We start from the raw sequence: 20,996 nt of genomic DNA, 5'->3' as shown, positions 1-20,996 counted from the left end.
TAAACCTGTGCGTACTTCTCGGAGTTCCCGTATTGTATTCTTCAGTTCCATTAATTCACTTATATTCCTCTCTAAGTTGTCTATTCTCATTAGGATTTCGCCAAACCTTTTTTCAAAGTTCTTAGTTTCCTTACATTGGGCTACAACATGTTCTTTTAACTCACAGAAGTTTCTTATTATCCATCTTCTGAAGCCTGATTCTGTTAATGGATGCGCTCGTTCTCCATCAAGTCTTGTTCCCTTGTTGATGAGGAACTGTGATCCTCTTTAGACGGAGAGGCATTCTGATTTTGAGCATTCTCAGCCTTTTTATGCTGGTTTCTTCCCATCATTGTAAATTTATCCACCTGTCATCTTTGTAATTACCAACTTTCAAATTAGGTCTCTGACGTCCAAGTTGTTAATTCCCAGGGCAGAAATATGAGCAACCCACTGCGCCGGCCAAAACAGCAGCGTTAAGACTGATGGTGCTTTTCTGCCAAGGAATCTCCAGTCTGGCTTCCTTCTTGAGTCCATAATAGGTGACTCTGCCTTCCTGGAGCTCCAAACCTCAGGGTCAGGAGGGGAACCAGTCCCGTTTACTCTGCACCAAGAGCTGGCACGCCGAGGTGTCGGCAAAACCACTGCACCAGCCACAAGAGTCACGCTGGCGACCTGTGCAGCTCCTCCACTGGGAATCTTCTGCTCGGTGAGTGACAAAAATTTGTCTGAAAGTATGTTGTCCTCCCATCCTCTGCGCTTTCACTGGGAGCTGCAATCCCTAGATGTTAGTGATCAGCCATCTTGGATCGTTCTCCTGTCCCTTTGTAATCCATTTCTCTCTCTCTCTTTTTTTCAGCCACCTGCAGACATTTTATTTATTTATTTGCTTGTTTATTTATTTATTATTTTTATTGTACTTTAGGTTCTGAGGTACATGTGCAGACATTGCAGGATTGTTGCATAGGTACATACATGGCAATGTGGTTTGCTGCCTCCATCCCCCTGTCACCTAAATCTGTCATTTCTCCCCAAGTTAATCCTCCCTGACCTCCCCACCTCCCTGCTGTCCCTCAACTGGCCCCCACCAACAGACTCCAGTGTGTGGTGCTCCTCTCTCTGTGTTCATGTGTTCTCATTTTTCATCACCTGCCTATGACTGAGAACATGCTGTGTTTGATTTTCTGTTCTTGTGTCAGTTTGCTGTGAATTATGGTTTCCAGATGCATCCATGTCTCTACAAAGGACACAAACTCATCATTTTTTATGGCTGCATAGTATTCCATGGTGTATATATGCCACATTTTCCTTGTCTAGTCTATCGTCAGTGGGCATTTGGGTTGGTTCCAGGTCTTTGCTATTGTTAACAGTGACAAAACACACATACATGTGCATGTGTCTTTATAATAGAATGACTTATAATCTTTTGAGTATATACCCAGTAATGGGACTGCTGGGTCAAATGGAATTTCTCTTTCTAGGTCCTTGAGGAAGCACTGCATTTCCACAATGGTTGAACTAATTTACACTCCCACCAACAGTGTAAAACTGTTCTGGTTTCTCCACATCCTCTCCAGCATCTGTTAGCTCCAGATTTTTAAATGATCGCCATTCTAACTGGCATGAGGTTGTATCTCAATGTGGTTTTGATTTGCATTTCTCTAATAATCAGTGATGATCAGCATTTTTTCATATGTTTGTTGGCCTCATCTACGTCTTATTTTGAAAAGTGTCTGTTTATATCCTTCACCTGCTTTTGTATGGGTTTGTTCATTTTTTTCTTGTAAATCTGTTTTAGTTCTTTGTAGATTCTGGATATTAGCCCTTTGTCAGATGGGTAGATGGCAAAAGTTTTTTCCCATTCTGCCGGTTGCCAGTTCACTCTAATGACTGTTTCTTTTGCTGTACAGAAGCTCTGGAGTTTAATTAGGTCCCATTTGTCTATTTTGGCTTTTGTTGCCAATGATTTTGGTGTTTTAGTCATGAAGTCCCTGCCTATGCCTATGTTCTGAATGGTTTTGCCTAGGTTTTCTTCTAGGGTCTTTATGGTGTTAGGTCTTATGTTTAAGTTTTTAATTTATCTGAAGTTAATTTTAATGTAAGGTGTCAGGAAGGGGTTCAGTTTCTGCTTTCTGCACACTGCTAACCAATTTTCCCAACACCATTTATTAAACAGGGAATCCTTTCCCCATTGCTTGTTTTTGTGAGGTTTGTCAAAGTTCAGATGGTTGTATATTTGTGGCATTGCCTCCAGGGTCTCTGTTCTGTTCCATTGGTCTATATCTGTGTTTTGGTACCAGTACCACGCTGTTTTGATTCCTATAGACTTGTAGTATACTTTGAAATCAGGTAGCATGATGCTTCTGGCTTTGTTCTTTTTGCTTAGGATTGTCTTGTTTATGTGGGCTCTCTTTTGGTTCCATATGAAGTTTAAGGTGGTTTTTTCAGTTCTGTGAAGAAGGTCATTGGTAGCTTGATGGAGATAGTGTTGAATCTATAAATTACTTTGGGCAGTATGGCCATTTTCATGATATTGAATCTTCCTAACCACGAGCATGAAATGTTTCTCCATCTCTTTATGTCCTCTGTTATTTCCTTGAGCAGTGGGTCATAGTTCTCCTTAAAGAGATCCTTTACATCCTTTGTTAGTTGTATTCCTAGGTATTTTATTCTCTTTGCAGCAACTGTAAATGGCAGTTTGCTCATGATTTGGCTCTCTGTTAGTCTGTTATTGGTGTATAGAAATGCTTGTGATTTCTGCACATTGATTTTGCATCCTGAGACTTTGCTGAAGTTGCTTATCAGTTTAAGGACATTTTGTGCTGCAATGATGAGGTCTTCTAAATATACAATCATGTCATCTGCAAATAGAGACAATTTGACTTCCTCTTTTGCTAATTGAATACCCTTTATATTTTTTCTTTTCTAATTGCTCTGGCTCGAACTTCCAATACTATATTGAATAGGAGTGGTGAGAGAGGGCATCCTTGTCTAGTGCCGGATTTCAAAGAATGCTTCCAGTTTTTGCCCATTCAGTATGATACTGACTGTAGGTTTGACGTAAATAGCTTTTATTGTTTTGACATATGTTCCATCAATACATAGTTCATTGGAAGTTTTTAGCAGAAAGCGCTGTCGAATTTTGTCTAAAGACTTGTCCGCATCTATTGAGATAATCATGTGGCTTTTGTCTTTGGTTCTGTTTATGTCGTGAATTACTTTTATAGACTTGTGTATCTTGAACCAGCCTTGCATCCCTGCAATGAAGCCTACTTGATCGTGATGGATAAGCTTTTTGATTTGCTGTTGCAATCGGTTTGCCAGTATTTTATTGAAGATTTTTACATCTATGTTCATCATGGATATTGGCCTGAAATTTTCTTTTTTTGTTGAGTCTCTGCCGGGTTTTGATGTCAAGATGAAGGTCATCTCATAAAATGATTTGGGAAGGATTCCCTATTTTTGGATTGTTTGGAATAGTTTCAGAAGAAATGGTACCAGCTCCTCTTTTTACCTCTAGTAGAATTCAGCTGTGAACCCATCTGGACCTGGACTTTTTTGGTTGGTAGGCTATTAATTGCTGCCTCAACTTCAGCCCTTGTTATTGATCTATGCAAGGTTTCAACTTCTTCCTGTTTTAGGCTTGGGAGGGTGCCAGTGTCAGGAATTTATCCATTTCTTCCAGTTTTACTGGTTTATGTGCATAGAGTTGTTTGTAGTAATCTCTGATTGTAGTTTGTATTTCCGTGGAATCAGTGGTGATATCCCCTTTATCACTTTTTATTGCATCTATTTGATTCTTCTCCCTTTTCTTTTTTATTAATCTGGCTAGAAGTCTGTCTATCTTGTTGATCTTTTCAAAACACCAGCTCCTGGATTTATTGATTTTTGAAGGGTTTTTTGTATCTCTATTTCCTTCAGTTCTGCTCTGATCTTAGTTATTTCTTGTCTTCTGCTAGCTTTTGAGTTTTTTTATCTTGGTCCTCTAGTTCTTTCAATTTTGATGATTGAAATTGAAATCAATTTTAGATCTTTCTTCCTTTCTCACATGGGAATTTATAGCTATAAATTTCCATCTAGACATGGCTTTAAATGTGTCCCAGAGATTCTGGTACATTCTGTCTTCATTCTTGGTGGTTTCAAAGAACATCTTTATTTCTGCCTTCATTTCATTGTTTATCCAGTCAACATAGAGGAACCAATCGTTCAGTTTCCATGAAGCTGTGTGGTTCTGAGTTAGTTTCTTAATTTTGAGTTCTAATTTGATTGCCTGTTGTCTGAGAGACTGTCATGATTTCCATTCTTTTGCATTTGCTGAGGAGTAATTTACTTCCAATTATTTGGTCAATTTTAGAGTAGGTGCAATGCGGTGCTGAGAAGAATGTATATTCTGTAGATTTGTGATGGAGATTTCTGTAGATGTCTATTAGGTTCGCTTGGTCCAGATCTGAGTTTAAGTCCTGGATATCCTTGTTAATGTTCTGTCTCATTGATCTGTCTAATATTGACAGTGTAGTGTTTATGTCTCCCACTATTATTGTGTGGGAGTGTATGTCTCTTTGTAGGTCTTTAGGAACTTGCTTTATGTACCTGGGTGTTCCTGTATTGGGTGCATATATATTTAGGATCGTTAGCTCTTCTTGATGCATTGATCCTTTTACCATTATGTAATGCCCTTGTTTGTTCCTTTTGATCTTTGTTGGTATAAAGTCCATTTTATCAGTGACTAGGATTGCAACTTCTGCTTTTTGCTTTTTTTTTACTCTCCATTTGCTTGATAAATCATCCTCCATCCTTTTAATTTGAGCCTATGTGTGTCCTTGCATGTGAGATGGGTTTCCTGAATACAGCACACCAATGGGTCTTGACTTTTTATCCAATTTGCCAGTGTGTGTATTTTGATTGGGGCATTTAGCCCATTTACATTTAAAGTTAATATTGTTATGTGTGAATTTGACCCTGCCATTTTGATGCTATCTGGATGTTTTGCCCATTAGTTGACACATTTTTTTTCATTGTGTCAGTGGTCTTTACCATTTGATACGTGTTTGGAGTGGCTGGTAGTGGTTGTTTCTTTCCTTGTTCAGTGCTTCTTTTAGGAGCTCTTATAAGGCAGTCCTGGTGGTGATGAAATCTCTCAGCAATTGCTCAACATAAAGGATTTTATTTCTCCTTTGCTTATGAAGCTTAGTTTGGTTGGATATAAAATTCTAGGTTGAATGTTATTTTCTTTAAAGATGTTGAATACTGGCTTACAGGGTTTCTGCCAAGAGATCTGCTGTGAGTCTGATGGGCTTCCCTTTGTGGATAACCCGACCTTTCTCTCTGGCTGCCCTTAGCAATTTTTCCTTCATTTCAACCCTGGTGAATCTGACAATTATGTGCCTTGGGATTGCTCTTCTTGAGAAGTATCTTTGTGGTGTTCTCTGTATTTCTTGCACTTGAATGGTGGTGTGCCTTGCAAGGTTGCGGAAGTTCTCCTAGATAATATCCTGAAGAGTGTTTTCCAGGTTGGATTCATTCTCTCTGTCACATTGAGGTACACCTATCAAATGTAGATTAGGTCTTTTCACATAATCACATATTTCTTGGAGGCTTTGTTCATTTCTTTTCACTCTTTTTTCTCTATTCTCACCTTCTTGTTTTATTTCATTGAGTTGATCTTCGACCTCTGATATCCTTTCTTCTGCTTGGTCGATTTGGCTATTGAAACTTGTGTATGCTTTGTGAAGTTCTGGTGCTGTGTTTTCCAGCTCCATCAAGTTGTTTATATTCTTCTCTAAGTTGTTTATTCTAGTTAGCATCTCATGTAACCTTTTTTCTACGTTCTTAGTTTCTTTGCATTGGGTTAGCACATGTTCATTTAGCTCTGAGAAGTTTGTTATTACCCACCTTCTGAAGCCTGTTTCTGTCAATTCATTAGATTCATTCCCCATCCATATTTGATCCCTAGCTGTTGAGGAGTTGTGATCCTTTGGGGGAGGCCCGAGGCATTCTGGATTTTGGTGTTTTTATCCTTTTTGCACTGGTTTCTTCCCATCTTAGTGGCTTTATCTACCTGTGGTCTTTGTAGCTGGTGACTTTCAGATGGGGTCTCTGAGTGGATGTCCTTTTCATTAATGATGAAGTTATTTCTTTCTGTTTCTTAGTTTTCCTTCTAACAGTCAGGCCCTTCTGCTGCAGGACTGTTGGAGGTCCACCCCAGATCCTGCTTGCCTGGGGATCACCCATGGGGGCTGCAGAACAGTAAGGGTTGCTTCCGGTTTCTTCTTCTGTTATCTTCATCCCAGAAGAGTACCTGCCAGTACCTGAGCTCTCTTTTATGAGATGTCTCTTTGTGTATACTGGGGTCAGGGAGCTGCTTGAGGCAACAGTCTCTCCCTTATAGGAGCTCAAGTACTGTGCTGTGAGCTCCACTGTTCCATGCAGAGATGCTGGGGAGGTACTTTCAGTCTGCTGCAGTGGAACTTATAACTGCCTCTTTTCCTAGGTGCTCTGTCCTAGAAAGTCGGCATTATTTATAAGTTCCTGTTGTGCTGCTGCCTTCTTTCATAGATGCCTTACCCTGCATGGAGTAGTCTAGTCAGTCTGCCAGGAGAGGCATTGCTGAGCTGCCGCAGGCTCTGCCCTGCTGCTGTGAACTGCCTCAGTAGTGGCTGACTGCCTTGGTAGTGGTGATCGCCCTTCCCCCAACTGAGCTGGACTGTCCTGGGTCCAGTGGCACTTGTTGCAAAACTCTCAATGTGAGCGTTTCAGATTGCTTGTTTTGTGGGAGTGATACCTGCTGAGCCAGAACACCTGGCTCCCTGTCTCTGCTCCCTCCCTTTCAGTTGAATGGGTGGCTCTGTCTCCCTAGCATTCCAAGTGCCAGTTGAAACAGCTGCCCAGATTTGTGTGATTTTCTGTGTGCCAAACCAGCACTGGCTGAAACTGCCATGCTGAAAACTTGTGGCACTTTTTGGCCAGGGAATCTCCTGGTCTGTGGGCAGCAAAAATTTATTTGGAAATGCAGTAGGCACTCACCCTCTGCATTGTTTTTGCTGGGAACTGCACTCCAGAGCTGTTCCTATTTGGCCATCTTGGATTCCTCCCCTCCATTTCTCTCTTAATTTCCAAATCAAAATCCATAGCAAACAAATGATGGTTTTTCTGTCACCATAGAATGGTTTGTCTTTTTCTAAAATTTTACATTATCAAAATTATAAATTGGCTTTTTCTGGGTTCTTTCACTCAGTGACATTTTTGAAATTTAGCCATATTGATCTTCCTTTTTATGACCATACCACAATTTGTTTATCCATTCACTGATTGATGGGCATTTGGGTTGTTTCCAGGTTTGGGCTATTGGAAATAAAACGTGATAATTCATGTTCAGGTCTTTTTGAGGACAAATACTTTCATTTCTTTCGAGTAAGTGAATAATACTACAATGACTAGATGATATGGTAGATGTATGTCTAACTTTTTTTAATGTCAGAAAGAATTAAAATGATAAGGACAGGCTACTGCATAACCACAAAGATAGCTGTAATTTTAAAAAGGGAATATAACAAGCATTGAGAATTTCATTTGGGGTTATGAAAATGTTTTGGAACTACATGGTGTGGTGGTTGCACAACACTGTAAATGTACTAAATTCCACTGAAATGTACAATTTAAAAGCATTTATTTTATGCTATGTGAATATCACCTCAAAAAAAAAGACTTTCAAAATGAAAACTATTTAAAATTACTCTTTAGATAGACTATTAAAAATTACATAATTGAATGACTATTTAGAATGACTGATATTTGTGTGTGAGGATTTCAGTTGTTTTACATCATCACCAACACTTGGGTATATTCAGTCTTGTTAATGTAAGATGCTCACTGGAAAGACAGTGGTACATCATTGTGGCTTTGTTTTATATGTCCCTAATGACCAATAATATTCAACATCTGTTCTTATGCTTAGTTTCTATATGCATGTCTTCTTGTTAAAGTGTCTTTTAAAATCTTTTGCTCAATTTTCAGTGATTTTTTTTTTTCTGAGACAAAGTCTTGCTCTGTCTCCCAGCCTGGGGTGCGGTGGCTCAAATGGCTTACAGAAACCTCAGCCTCCCAGGTTCAGGTGACCCTCTTGCCTCATCCTCTCAAAGAGCTAGGTCTACAGGCATGCACCACCACACTTGGCTAACTTTTTTTTGTATTTTTTATAAAGACAAGGTTTTGCCATGTCACCCAGACTCAAACTGCAGTGGTTTGAGGTGATTTCAAACTGCAGAACTCAAGTGATCTACCTGTCTCAGCCTCCCAAAGTGCTAGGACTCCATTTGGTTGGTAAATCTTTTCCATCCCTTTGTTTTGAGTCTTTGTGTATCCTTGCATGTGAAACAGGTCTGGATGCAACATGCCGTTGGGTTTTGGTTGTGTCTTTTGATTGGGGGATTTAGTCAATTTAAATTTAGGGTTACTGCCATTTGTTGTTAACTGGCTGTTTTATCCATTCGTTGGTGTAAATTCTTCTTTATGTTGGTGCTCTTTACTTTTTGGTATATTTTTAGAAAGGCTAATACTGGTTGTTTCTTTCTATGTGTAATGCTTCTTTCAGAAGCTCTTGTAAAGCAGGCCTGGTGGTAATAAAATCTCTGAGTTCTTGCTTGTTCATAAAAGATTTTATTTTTCCTTCAGTTGTGAAGCTTAGTTTGGCTGGATATGAAATTCTGGGCTGAAAGTTCTGTTCTTTGAGGATGTTGACTATTGGCCCCCACTCTCTTCTGGCTTGTAGAGTTTTTGCTGAGAGATCTGCTATAAGTCTGATAGGCTTGCCTTTGTGGGTAACCTGACCTTTCTCTCTGGCTGCCCTTAGTATTTTCTCCTTCATTTCAACCCTGGTGAATCTAACAATTATGTGCCTTGGGGTTGCTCCTCTTGAGGAATATCTTTGTGGTGTTCTCTGTATTACCTGGAGTTGAATGTTGACCTGCTTTGCTAGTTTAGGAAAATTTTCCTGAATAATATCCTGAAGGGCATTTTCCAGCTTGGATTCATTCTCTCCGTTGCATTCAGGTACACCTATCAAATGTAAATTACGTCTTTTCACATAGTCCCACATTTCTTGGAGACTTTGCTCATTCCTTTTTATCCTTTTTTCTCTAATCTTTTCTTCACGTTTTATTTCATTAAGTTGGACTTTGACCTTTGATATCCCTTATTCTGCTTGAATAATTCTAGTGTTTAAACCTGTGCATACTTCTCAGAGTTTCTGTATTGTATTCTTCAGTTCCATTAATTCACTCATACTCCTCTCTAAGTTGTCTATTCTCAATTGGATTTCATCAAACCTTTTTTCAAAGTTCCTAGTTTCTTTATGTTGGGCTACAACATGTTCTTTTAACTCACCGAAGTTTGTTATTATCCATTCCTTGAAGAGTGATTCTGTCATCAGGATGTGCTCGTTCTCCATCAAGCCTTGTTCCATTGTTGATGTGGAACTGTGATCATCTTTAGAAGGAGAGGCGTTCTGACTTTGAGTATTCTCAGCTATTTTATGCTGGTTTCTTCCCGTCATTGTAAATTTATCCTCCTGTTGTCTTTGAATTTACCAACTTTCAGATTAGGTCTCTTGAGTGGGCGTCCAGGTTGTTAGTTCCCAGGGCCAGAGAAGCGGCGTTATAACTGATGGTGCTTTTCTTCCCAGGATTCTCCTGTCTGGCTTCCTTCTTGTGTCCGTATAGTTTGACGTCAGGTAATGTGATGCTTCCAGATTTGTTCTTTTTGCTTAGTCTTGCTTTAGCTATGCAGTCTCTTTTGGTTCCATATGAATTTTAGAATTGTTTTTAGAAAAAAAAGTTCTGTGTTTTTAGAAAACTGTGTTTGGAAAAAACAGTTCTGTGAAGAATGATGATGGTATTTTGATGGAAATGACATTGAATTTGCAGACTCCTTTTGGCAGTATGGTCATTTTCACAATAGCGATTATACCCATCCATGAGCATGGGATGCATTTTCATTTGTTTGTGTTGTCTATGGTTTCTTTCAGCAATGTTTTGTAGTTTTCCCTGTAGAGGCAATTCATCTCCTTAGTTAGGTATATTCCTAAGTATTTTATTTTTTTGCAGCTTTTATAAAAGGGGTTGAGTTCTTGATTTGGTTCTCAGCTTGGCTGCTGCTGGTGTATAAGAGTGCCACTGATTTGTGTACATTAATTTTATATCCTGAAGCCTTACTGAGTTCATTTATTAGATATAGGAAATCATGTCACTGGTGAACAATGATAGTTTCACTTCACTCTGAGCAATCAGACAAAAGAATGATATAAAGGAACTTCTATGCCCTTTATGTCTTTCTCTTGTCCAATTTGTCTGAGTAGGACTTCCAGTACTATGTTGACTAGAAGTGCTGAAAGTGGGCATCCTTGTTTTCTTCCAGTTCTCAGTGGGAAGGCTTTCAACTTTTCCTCAGTCTGTATAATGTTTCCTCTGGGTTTGTCACAGATAGCTTTTATAACCTTAAGGTATAACCTTTCTTTGGGAAGAATCTAGGAGGTTTGTATGTTTCCAGGAATTTATCCATCTCCTCTAGGTTTTCTAGTTTGTGCACATAAAGGTGTTCATAGTAGCCTTGAATGATATTTTGTATGTCTGCGGTATTGGCTGTAATATCTCCTGTTTCATTTCTAATTGAGGTTATTTAAATTTTCTCTCTTCTCTTGGTTAACCTCACTAATGGTCTATCAATTTTTTTTATCTTTTCAAATAACATGTTTTTTGTTTCATTTATCTTTTACATTTTTTTTTGTTTCAGTTTCATTTAGTTCTCTGGTTTTTTGTTTTTTATTTCTGTTCTTCTGCTGGGTTTGGGTTTGGTTTGTGTATGTTTCTCTAGTTACTTGAGGTATGACATTAGATTGTGTATTTTTGTTCTTGCAGTGTTTTTGATGTAGGTATTTAATGCTATGAACTCTTTTCTTAGTGCCACTTTTGCTGTATCCAAGATACAGGATTTTATAGGTTGTGTCACTATTACTGTTTGGTTCAAATAATTTTTTAAATTTCCATCTTGATTTTATTGTTGACCCAACAATCATTCAGGAGAAGATTATTTAATTTCTATATATGTGCATGGTTTTGAGGATTCCTTTTGGAGTTGATTTCCAGTTTTATTCTACTGTGGTCTGGGAGAGGACTTGCTATAATTATGATTTTCTTAAGTTTTAGAGACTGGTTTGTGGTCTATTATGTGGTCTATCTTGGAGAATGTTCTACAAGCTTATGAATAGAATGTATACTCTGCAGTTGTTGGGTAGAATATTCTGTAAATATCTGTTAAGTCTATTTGTTCTAGGGTATAGTTTAAGTCCATTGTTTCTTTGTTCACTTTCTGTTTTGATGGACTGTCTGGGGCTATCAGTGGAGTACTGAAGACTCCCACTATTATCATGTTGCCATCTATCTCATTTCTTAGGTCTAGCAGCAATTGTTTTAGAAATTTGGGAGCTCCAGTGTTAGGTCCATATATATTTACATTTGTAATATTTTCCTGTTGGACTAGTCCTCTTATCATTATATAACAACCCTCTTTGTCTTTTTTAATGGTTATTAAAAAGTTCACTTTGTCTGATAAAGGAATCGCTACTCCTGATCACTTTTGGTGTCATTTACATGAAATATCTTTTTTCACCCATTTATCTTAAGTTTATATGAGTCTGTATGTGTTAGGTGAGTCTCTTGAAGATGGTAGATACTTGATTGGTGAATTCTTGTTTTTTTTTTACAGCAAGTCTTTTCACTTTTATTACTCAAAATGTTTCATTTTTATTTAGCTTTCTGACTCTGTGCTTGTGCCTTCAACACTTTCACAATGATTTTCTGTTCCTTGATAAGGAAAGCACACTTGATCCTTTCACAAACACATTTAGCACACATAGAACCACCATAGGCCCTGCTGACATTTCTTGGTTTTGGACAATCTCACAAGAACTTCAGGTCTTATAGCACGAACCCTTCGAAGCCTGCCTGGGCACACGCCATGCGCTGATTTTGGTGCTTTTCCAAACTTCTTTGTATAAAGATTAACAATTCTATTACCAGGGGTCTGGGACAGGCCAGTTTTGTTAGAGGATGTATTGTAGGAAAGCCTACATCAGTATGTCAAACGCTGGATCATTTTGAGTGCCTGCACACAATGTCCCCAGAAGAGGAAGAAGAAAGCCTTTTTGGATGGTGAATTCTTACCCATTCTGCCATTATGTATCTTTTAAGTGGAGCTTTCAGGCATTTACTTTCAACATTAGTAGTGAGACTGTGGGGTATTATTCTATTCATTTTGCTAGCTTTTGCTTAAATACCCTGTTATTATTGTTGTTGTTTTTCATTGTTATTAGTTCATAGGTCCTGTGAGATGTATGCTTTAAGGAGGTTCTACTTTGGTGTATTTCAAGGTTTTGTTTCAAGATTTAGATCTCCTTTTAGCAGTTCTTGTAGCACTGGCTTGATAGTGGCAAAACTGTCTCAGCATTTGTTTGTCTGGAAAAGACTTTATCTTTCCTTCATTTATGAAGCTTAGTTTCTCTGGATACAAAATTTCTGCTGATAATTGTTGTGTTTAAGGAGCCTAAAGACAGGATCCCAATCCTTTCTAGCTTGTAAGGTTTCCATTGAGAAATCTGCTGTTAATCTGATAGGTTTTCCTTTACAGATTACCTGATACTTTTGCCTCACAGCTCTTAAGATTATTATCTTCATCTTGACTTTGGATAACCTCATGACTATGTTTCTAGGGATGACCTTTTTGCAATTAATTTCCCTGTTGCTCTTTGAGCTTCTTGTATTTGGATGTCTAGACCTCTAGCAAGGCCAGGGAAGTTTTTCTCAATTATTCCCTCAAACATGTTTTCCAGACTTTTAGATTTTCCTTATTCCTCAGTAACAAAATTCTTAGGTTTGGTTGTTTAACATAATTCCCAAACTTCTCAGGGCATCCTGAGAGCTGGATTGTAGTGATTGTCATTGCTCTTCTAGGCCTAGCCACCCAGCAGAGCTACCAGGCTCTGGCCTGATACTGGGGAGTGTCTGCAATGAGTCCTGTAATGTGATTCATCTTCAGTTCTCTCAATCATGGATAACAGTACCTGCTCCAATGGAGGTAGCAGGGGAGCAAAATGCACTCTTTGAGGGTCATTGGCTGTAGTTTTGTTTAGTGCACTAGTTTTCTCAAATGTTGGTTGTGCTAGCAGTGAAGTTGTCATGTGGACAGACTCGGGACCTCTGCTTAGCCAGAATGTGGCAGGCAATGGAATTAGCTGCTGTTTTCTCCTTTCTTAGAGCATGGTTTTTCTTTTATGAGTTGCCGTAAGGGCTTGAGTTGGTTGGCCACCAGCCAGAAGGTGGTGCTTTCAAGAGGGCATCGATCCAATAGTATAGGGGAGATACTGCTTGCCCTAACGTCACTTGGATAAGTATTTGGGTTTCTTAGGCAATTGGCAGGGTCATAGAGCTCCCAAGAGATTGTCTTTTTTTTTTTTTTTTTTATACAGAGTCTCACTCTGTCACCAGGCTAGAGTGCAGTGATGCGATCTTGGCTCACTGCAACCTCCACCACCTAGGTTCAAGTGGTTCTCCTGCCTCAGCTTCCCGAGAATCTGAAAGTAAGGTGCATACCACCACGCCCAGATAATTTTTTTTGTATTTTTAGGAGAGATGGGGTTTTACCATGCTGGCCAGGATGGTCTCAATCTCTTGACCTCATGATCCACCCAACTCAGCCTCCCAAAGTGTTGGAATTACAGGCGCAAGCCACTGCACTCAGCTGAAATGATATCTCTTGTCTTTGGCTACTAGGGCAAATACAGAAAAACCATTGGCGGGGGCAGGCTTAGGTATATCTAAACTCAGACTCTCCTTGGGAGGGGCTTGCTATGGCCGCTGTGGAGGTTGGGGGTGTGGTTTTCAGGCTAATGGAGTTATGCCCCAGGGGAATTATGGCTGCCTGTGCTGCATATACAGGTCACCACGGAAGTGGGGGAAAGCAGACAGTGACAGGCCTCACCCAACTCCCACACAGTCAGCAAGACCAGTGTCACTCCCAGTGTGCCCCAACAAAAGTACTGAGTTTATATCCAGGCAGTTGGTGAGTAGGGTTGATATCTTGCCTTAGGCTACAAGTCTCCTTACTGAGAGAAAGCAAACAGGGCTTTCAGGGTTTGCCCCTACCCACTTACCAAGGGTCTGTGCTGCACTTTCCAGTCACTAACCCCCACTTCTGGATATTGCCCTAGAAAATTTATGTTCAGTCAAAATTATTACAGAGTTCACTGGAATTTTCTTTCTCCCTGAGGTCTTTCTCCAGTTCCACTGGCAGGCCTCCAAAAGGACCCTTGTGAGATAAAAGTCAGAAATGTCTTCCCTGGGGACCAGGAGTGCCTACAGGGCTCTTCCTGCTTCTGCTTCTTTTATGTTTGTCTCTCTAAATTCATTTCAGCTCTAGATAAGGGTATATCCTTGTCCTGTGGTCTGGATTTTCAGATAACCCAGTGAGGATGTATGTTTGGAGGTAGACTTCCCCCTCTCACACTTTGGGCCCTCATAATTTTTTGACTGTCTCATGGACTTTGCAGAGACAAGCCACTTCTTTCAAACCGTCTGTGACTTCTTCTGGGTTTCCTGCTATGTTCCTGTGGTAGTATTTGAAGAAAAAGTTCACAATTTGAGTTTCCACATGCTGTGCTGTCTGAGTGGTAGCACACATATGTCCTTTATTAGGTTCAGAAATGTTCTATTTCTAGATTGCTCAAAGTTCTACCAGGAATGAATTAGGAATTTGTCAAATGCATTTTCTACATCTATTCTGATGATCATACAATTTTTATTTTTAAAATGTTAACATGGTAAATTATATTGATTATTTGTTCAATACTAAGCCAATTGTGGTTTCCTGGGATAAACCTTTCTTGATTATGATGCACTAACTTTTCAAGATATTGTTATATTCCATTTGCTAAAATTTTAAATTTTTAAATCTGTGTTAATGAGAGATATTGGTCTGAAGTTTTCTTTTCTTATAACACCTTTGTCTAGTTTTGGTCTTAGAGAAAGGCTGAACTCATGGAATGAGTTGAGAAATATTCCCTCTTTGGTTTTCTTGAGACATTTATGTAAAATTGCGATTATTTGCTTCTTTAATGTAGAACTTAACCAGTGAAACTTTCTGAGCTTGGCATTTATCTATTTGTGCGTGCGTGTGTGTGTGTGTGTAAATGTTTCTAAATATAAATTTAGTGTCTCTAAAAAATAGGGGTATTCAGGTTATCTATTTTCTTCAGGGACTTTGGCAATTCTTGTCTTTCAAAGGAACTTCCCATTTCATCTAATTATCAACTGTATTTCATAAAGTTGTTTTAATATTCCCATATTCTTTCAAAGTCTATAAGATTTGTAGGGGTGATCCTATTCTTCCTGATATTGGTAATTTGTGCCTTTTCTCTTTATTTGATCAATGTAGCTAGAGATCTGCCAATGTCATTGATTTTTCTCTATTTTCCTAATTTCTATTTCATTTATTTCTGCACTTATGATTTTTTTCCCATTACTTCATTGCAGCACATAACTAACTCTTGTTTCTTGGTTTCTTAAGGTAGAAACTTAGTGCATTGAAAGAAAAGTTTTCTTTTTTCTAACATGTATTTAATGTAATACATTTTCCTCAAAGCACTGATTTAGCTGCATCACACAAATGATCTGCCACGTTAGTTTTATTCAAGTCAAATATTTTCTAATTTCCTTATAAACTCTTATTTAACCAATGTGTTATTTAAAAAGATCTTGCTTAGTTTTCAAATTCTGGAAAATTTTCCAAATAGTTTTCTGTTACTGATTTCTAATGTGATTCCCTTGCAGTCAGATTCCATAATTTATATGATTTAAATCCTTTTGAATATTTTGAGACATTTTTAGGAAGTGAAGAATATGGTCTATTGCAGTAGATGTTTGTGTGCACTTGAAAATAACATTTACCCATATTGTTGAGTGGAGACTTATATAAATGTCAGTGAAGTGGGGTAGTGTTGTTTCAAGTGTTCTATTTTCTTATTTTACTTCTCCTTGTTCTATCAATTATTGAGACAAGGATGTTGTAATCTCTGATATTGTGGCTGTGTGTATTTCTTTTTTCAGTTCTATCAGTTTTCACTTCATATTTTTAAAATATCTGTTATTAGTTGCATAAATATTTATGTCTGTTATACACTCTTTATGATTTGACTTCTTTTATTGAAATAGCCCTCTTAATCTCTAGAAATAGCACATGGCATTTACTTTGCCTGGTATTAATATAGCCACTCTAGCTTTCTTAGATTAATGTAGGTATGATATATTGCCCTCCAGTCTTTTACTTTTAAACTAAGTATGTCTTTATAGTTAAAGTTAGTTTCTTGCATACAGCATATAATTAGGTCTCACTTTTTTATCAATCTGACTATATTTGTTTTTTAAATTGGGCTGATTAGACCATTTACATTTAATGTGATTGTTGAGTTTTAGCTTATAGGCTGCCATCTTGCTATTTGATTTCAATTTGTCCATACATTTTTATTTCCTCCTTTTGCCTTATTTTGGATTAATTGAGTATTTTTATGATTCTGTATTATCTACACCGTTGGCTTATTAGCGATATATATTTTTTCTTTTGTTCCGTTAGTAGTTGATTTAGGTTTTACAGTACAGATCTTCACATTATTATAGCCCACATTCCATTAATATTATACCACATCATCACAGTAAAAGAATTTTACAGCAGTACGCCATTCTGGCCTTTGTACTATCACTATACATTTTACTTCTACATGTGCTACAAAGTTGTATTATATTGTTATTATCATTGTTCTAAATAGTATATTATCTTTAATATTCATTTTTAAAATAAGACAAATGTTTATATACTTAGTCTTATATTTAATATATACTTAGATATGTAACATTTCCAGTGCTCTTCTATCTTTTGTATAACTAGATTTCTATCTGCTCTCATTTCACTTCTATCTGGACTTCTTTTGATAGTTTTTGGAGATCATGTCTGTTGTATTTTAGCTTTTTATGCTGGATATAGTCATTCCTTTTTCATTATTAATAGATGTTTGTGTTGGCTCTAGAATTCTTGCTTGATAGTTTTTTGTATTTTCAGCACTTCAAAAATGTCACTCCACTGTTTTCTCACACACAGTTTCCCATGTGATATCTGGTGTCACTCTCATTTCTGTTCCTTAATATATAACATGTCTCTTTTCCTCTTGTTACTTTTAAGATTCTCTCTTCATCACTGGTTTTAAGCAGTTTGATTATGGTGTTCTACATTTTTCCTCCACTTGCATTTTGTTGAGCTTGTTTTTAATGGCTTTATAATTTCTATCACATTTTTTTAAATGCCCTCCAACATTTCTTCATATATTTTTTTCTATAATCCTTCCAAATCATCTTCTTAGAGGATTCTAATTACACATACTCAGAAAGAAGAGACAAATTGAATTGGAGTGCAACCAAAAGTCTCTACTACTTGAATATTCTCCATCAAACAAAAGATTCTATTTCACTTTTCTTTTACTTTACCTTCTTTAGCTTTTCCTTCTTGAATTTGATAGCTCACAATAGCCACTTTAAGTCACACTTCTAAACATTATAGGGCATAAATCAGTATTTCTGCAATAGTTTCCCTTTCAGAGACTACACGTCTCAGAACCACAGCTATTTTAGTATAAGTGAGGTTTGGATCTCTAATTTCAGACAACTGCTTTTCTAAGCAAATAGTATTGCCCTCCAACATTGAAGGCAGTGCAGTCTCCTACTTGGATACTTACCTGAAACAACTATCCTACTCCCATGTGCAGTCACAATACAGTGACTTTGTGAAATTAAAAAAAAAACACACATAATCAATAATTAGAAAAAATTCAGAGAAAGAAGTAATTAGCTCAGTCACAGATTAAGGAAGTTTGCAGAAGACTATCAATAGAAGGGGAATCCTAAGAAGGAATCTGAAGGGAACCCATCAGCTGGGCAAGAAGAGAAAAAATACATTATAATAATAGAAGCAAAAGAGAGTTGGTTATAACAAGGTTACTAAAAGGCTTTCATTATTGTGAAAGAGAAAAATGGGAAGAGTATACAGAAGGTTAAGGTTAGAGACAGGGATGCCTTGTATGCCATGATGTGGAGTTTCAATATAACCAAGAGACTTACATGGTAATAATTGCATTTCTGAAAAATTACCTGGGTAGCTTTGTAGAAAAGGGATCTGAGAGGAGAAATACTAGAGGCTCAGAGGTTAGTGGAGAGAACTGCAATCCAGAAAAAAATAATAATATCCTAGATTAAGGTAACAGAGCAAGGAAAACAAAGATAGGACAGGTTCAATAGATAATTGGCTACTTTTAAAAATTACTTATTGTATGTGGCCACTGATCTAAATAATTGAACATGTATTAACACGTTTCTTTCTTTACAACATTCCTGTAAAGTAGGTACTATTTTATACATGAAGACTCTGAGGTTATATAAATATGTAAGAAGAATACAAACACTCATATTTTTTGATCTCAGGAAACAAAATTAATAGAAATCGAGAACTGGATACAGGATCAGTAGAGCTTCTTATCACACCTAATAAGTTGCTATGACCTGAAGTTTTGTGTCCCCAAAATCATATGTTAAAACCTAATTACCTCTATTATGGTATCTGGAAGTTGGGTCTTTAGGAAAGTGATGAGGTCATGAGGACGAAGATCTCATGAGTGGGATTTGTGCACTTATCTATAAGGCCCCACAGAGCTGGCTTGCACTTCTATTATATAAGGATGTAGAAGAAATCATCTATGAACCAGACAACAGACCCTCATCAGACACTGAATCTGCTGGCACCTTCATCTTAGGTTTCCTTGCCTCCAAAACTGTGAGAAATAAATTTCTGTTGTTTATAAGCTACCCAGTTCATGGTATTTTTGTTATAGCAGCCCAAATAGACTAAGATATAAGTATTGAGTAAAAGATAATAGATGAATAAGAAAGAAAGAAATGACTAGATACTGTAAAAAACAGTTTAATTCCTTGCATTGATTTCATATGTTCCAAATGTAGAATTTTCTAGAGCACATTAAGTGTGCAGAAATTTTTGTTTGTATTATTTCCTTTAAAAGTTTCTGAACAGAAGACAGAACGAGAGTGTCATATGATGAATTGTGAACTAATTTGAGTTCTTGAAGTAGAGCCCTCCCAATGCCTCACTCAAAACATGATTCTGACTCCCAACCCAGAGCATACATGAACATTCTCTAATGAAAGAGATGAAAAAACTACCCCTTCCTTGCTCCCTTCTTTTCTTTTCAGCTCTGACCAACAAGTGGCTTCTCTAATTATTAAACAGACATAACAGTTGAGCTGCTTATCCAGGGAAGTGTAGGCTCTTCATAGACAGAGCTGAAGTTGGCTGAAACCATCATCTACCGGTCCTTCAGTACAAGGGCGAGTATTCATTTCCAAGCTACTAGCAACACATTCACAGATTGGCCCCATAACTAACTAAACAGGCCCCTTCATTTAGGAAGTTCCAGTTCTGAGTATCATTCCTGTCAGAGAATCATCTTTTCTAGTGCATTTGCTGGGGCAGAGAAAGACTATTTATAAAGCCAAACTTATCTTTGACACAAGTCAGCACATCAACACGCATTTCAGACTAACATCAAAGGACCACATTCTAGCCTCTCACCCCCCACTCACTCTGAAAAACTAGCTAAACCCATGCTGTTTCATTTGCATCCCATCAAGCACCCCATTACCTGCTACAGACTGGATAACTCAGCTGCTGAGTAGAGAATCCCACTGGCTTGCAGATTCTCTCACCAAGAGATATGGTGAGTCAACCCTAATGCTATATAGGCACAAATCTCAAAAGTAAATCTTAGCTTCGGCCCTTAAGATGCTCACATTCTAGGTAAGAGACAGATTCATATAAATAGTAGACACTTTATAGTAGGCAAGCTACCTCCAGGTATATATTTCATTTTTCTTTTACATTTATTTTTTTTTTTCTTAACTACCAACTTCTCACCAGGATACAATCTTTACTAAAATCTTGAAGTCAGGTTATTTTTGACCACACTAAGCTTTTTTCAAATTTTTTTTCTTTTAAATATATAGAGAGGAGGTTTCACTATGTTGCCTGGATTGTTCTTGAACTTTTGAGCTCAATGATCCTTCAACCGCTGCATCCCAAAATGCTAGGATTACAGGTTTGAGCCACTATGCCCAGCCCACATTAAACTTTTGATTCTCATCAAATAACAAAGAACTTGGAATCTTTCCATCTTACAAAGGGCTAATATCCAGAATCTACAAAGAACTTAAACAACTTTACAAGAAAAAAAATAACCCCATCAAAAATTGGGTGGAGGATATGAACAGACACTTCTCAAAAGAAGACATTTATGCAGCCAACAAACATATGAAGAAAATCTTATTTTCACAGGTCACCAGAGAAATGGAAATCAAAACCACAATGAGATACCATCTCACGCCAGTTAGAATGGTGATCATCAAAAAGTCAGAAGACAACAGATGCTGGAGAGGATATGGAGAAATAGGAATGCTTTTACACTGTTGGTGGGAGTGTAAATTAGTTCAACCATTGTGGAAGACAGTGTGGTGATTCCTCAAGGATCTAGAACTAGAAATACCATTTGACCCAGCAATCCCATTACTGGGTAGATACCCAAAGGATTATAAATCATTCTACTATAAAGACACATGCACACATATGTTTATTGTGGCACTGTTCACAATAACAAACACTTGGACTCAATCCAAATGCCCCTCAATGATAGACTGGATAAAGAAAATGTGGCACAGATACACCATGAAATACTATGCAGCCATAAAAAAGGATGAGTTCATGTTCTTTGCAGGGACATGAAGAAAGCTGGAAACCATCATTTTCAGCAAACTAACTCAGGAACAGAAAACCAAACACTACATGTTCTCACTGATAAGTGTGAG

The 20,996-nt window shown here is 37.7% G+C and overlaps 1 protein-coding gene and 1 pseudogene across 1 annotated transcript in view; both read right to left on the bottom strand.

The window, feature by feature from the left end:
• LOC144581659 (uncharacterized) overlaps positions 1-20,996 on the bottom strand; it is a 431,789-nt gene that overhangs the window by 115,358 nt on the left and 295,435 nt on the right. The gene's annotated exons all lie outside the window — the stretch shown is intronic.
• LOC144581615 (large ribosomal subunit protein eL34 pseudogene) lies at positions 11,280-15,000 on the bottom strand (annotated as a pseudogene).

Source organism: Callithrix jacchus, chromosome 2, assembly GCF_049354715.1.
Source record: "Callithrix jacchus isolate 240 chromosome 2, calJac240_pri, whole genome shotgun sequence".
NCBI lineage: Eukaryota > Metazoa > Chordata > Mammalia > Primates > Cebidae > Callithrix > Callithrix jacchus.
The sequence above is the reverse complement of the archived record's forward strand: the minus strand, read 5'-3'. Positions and strand labels throughout refer to the sequence as shown.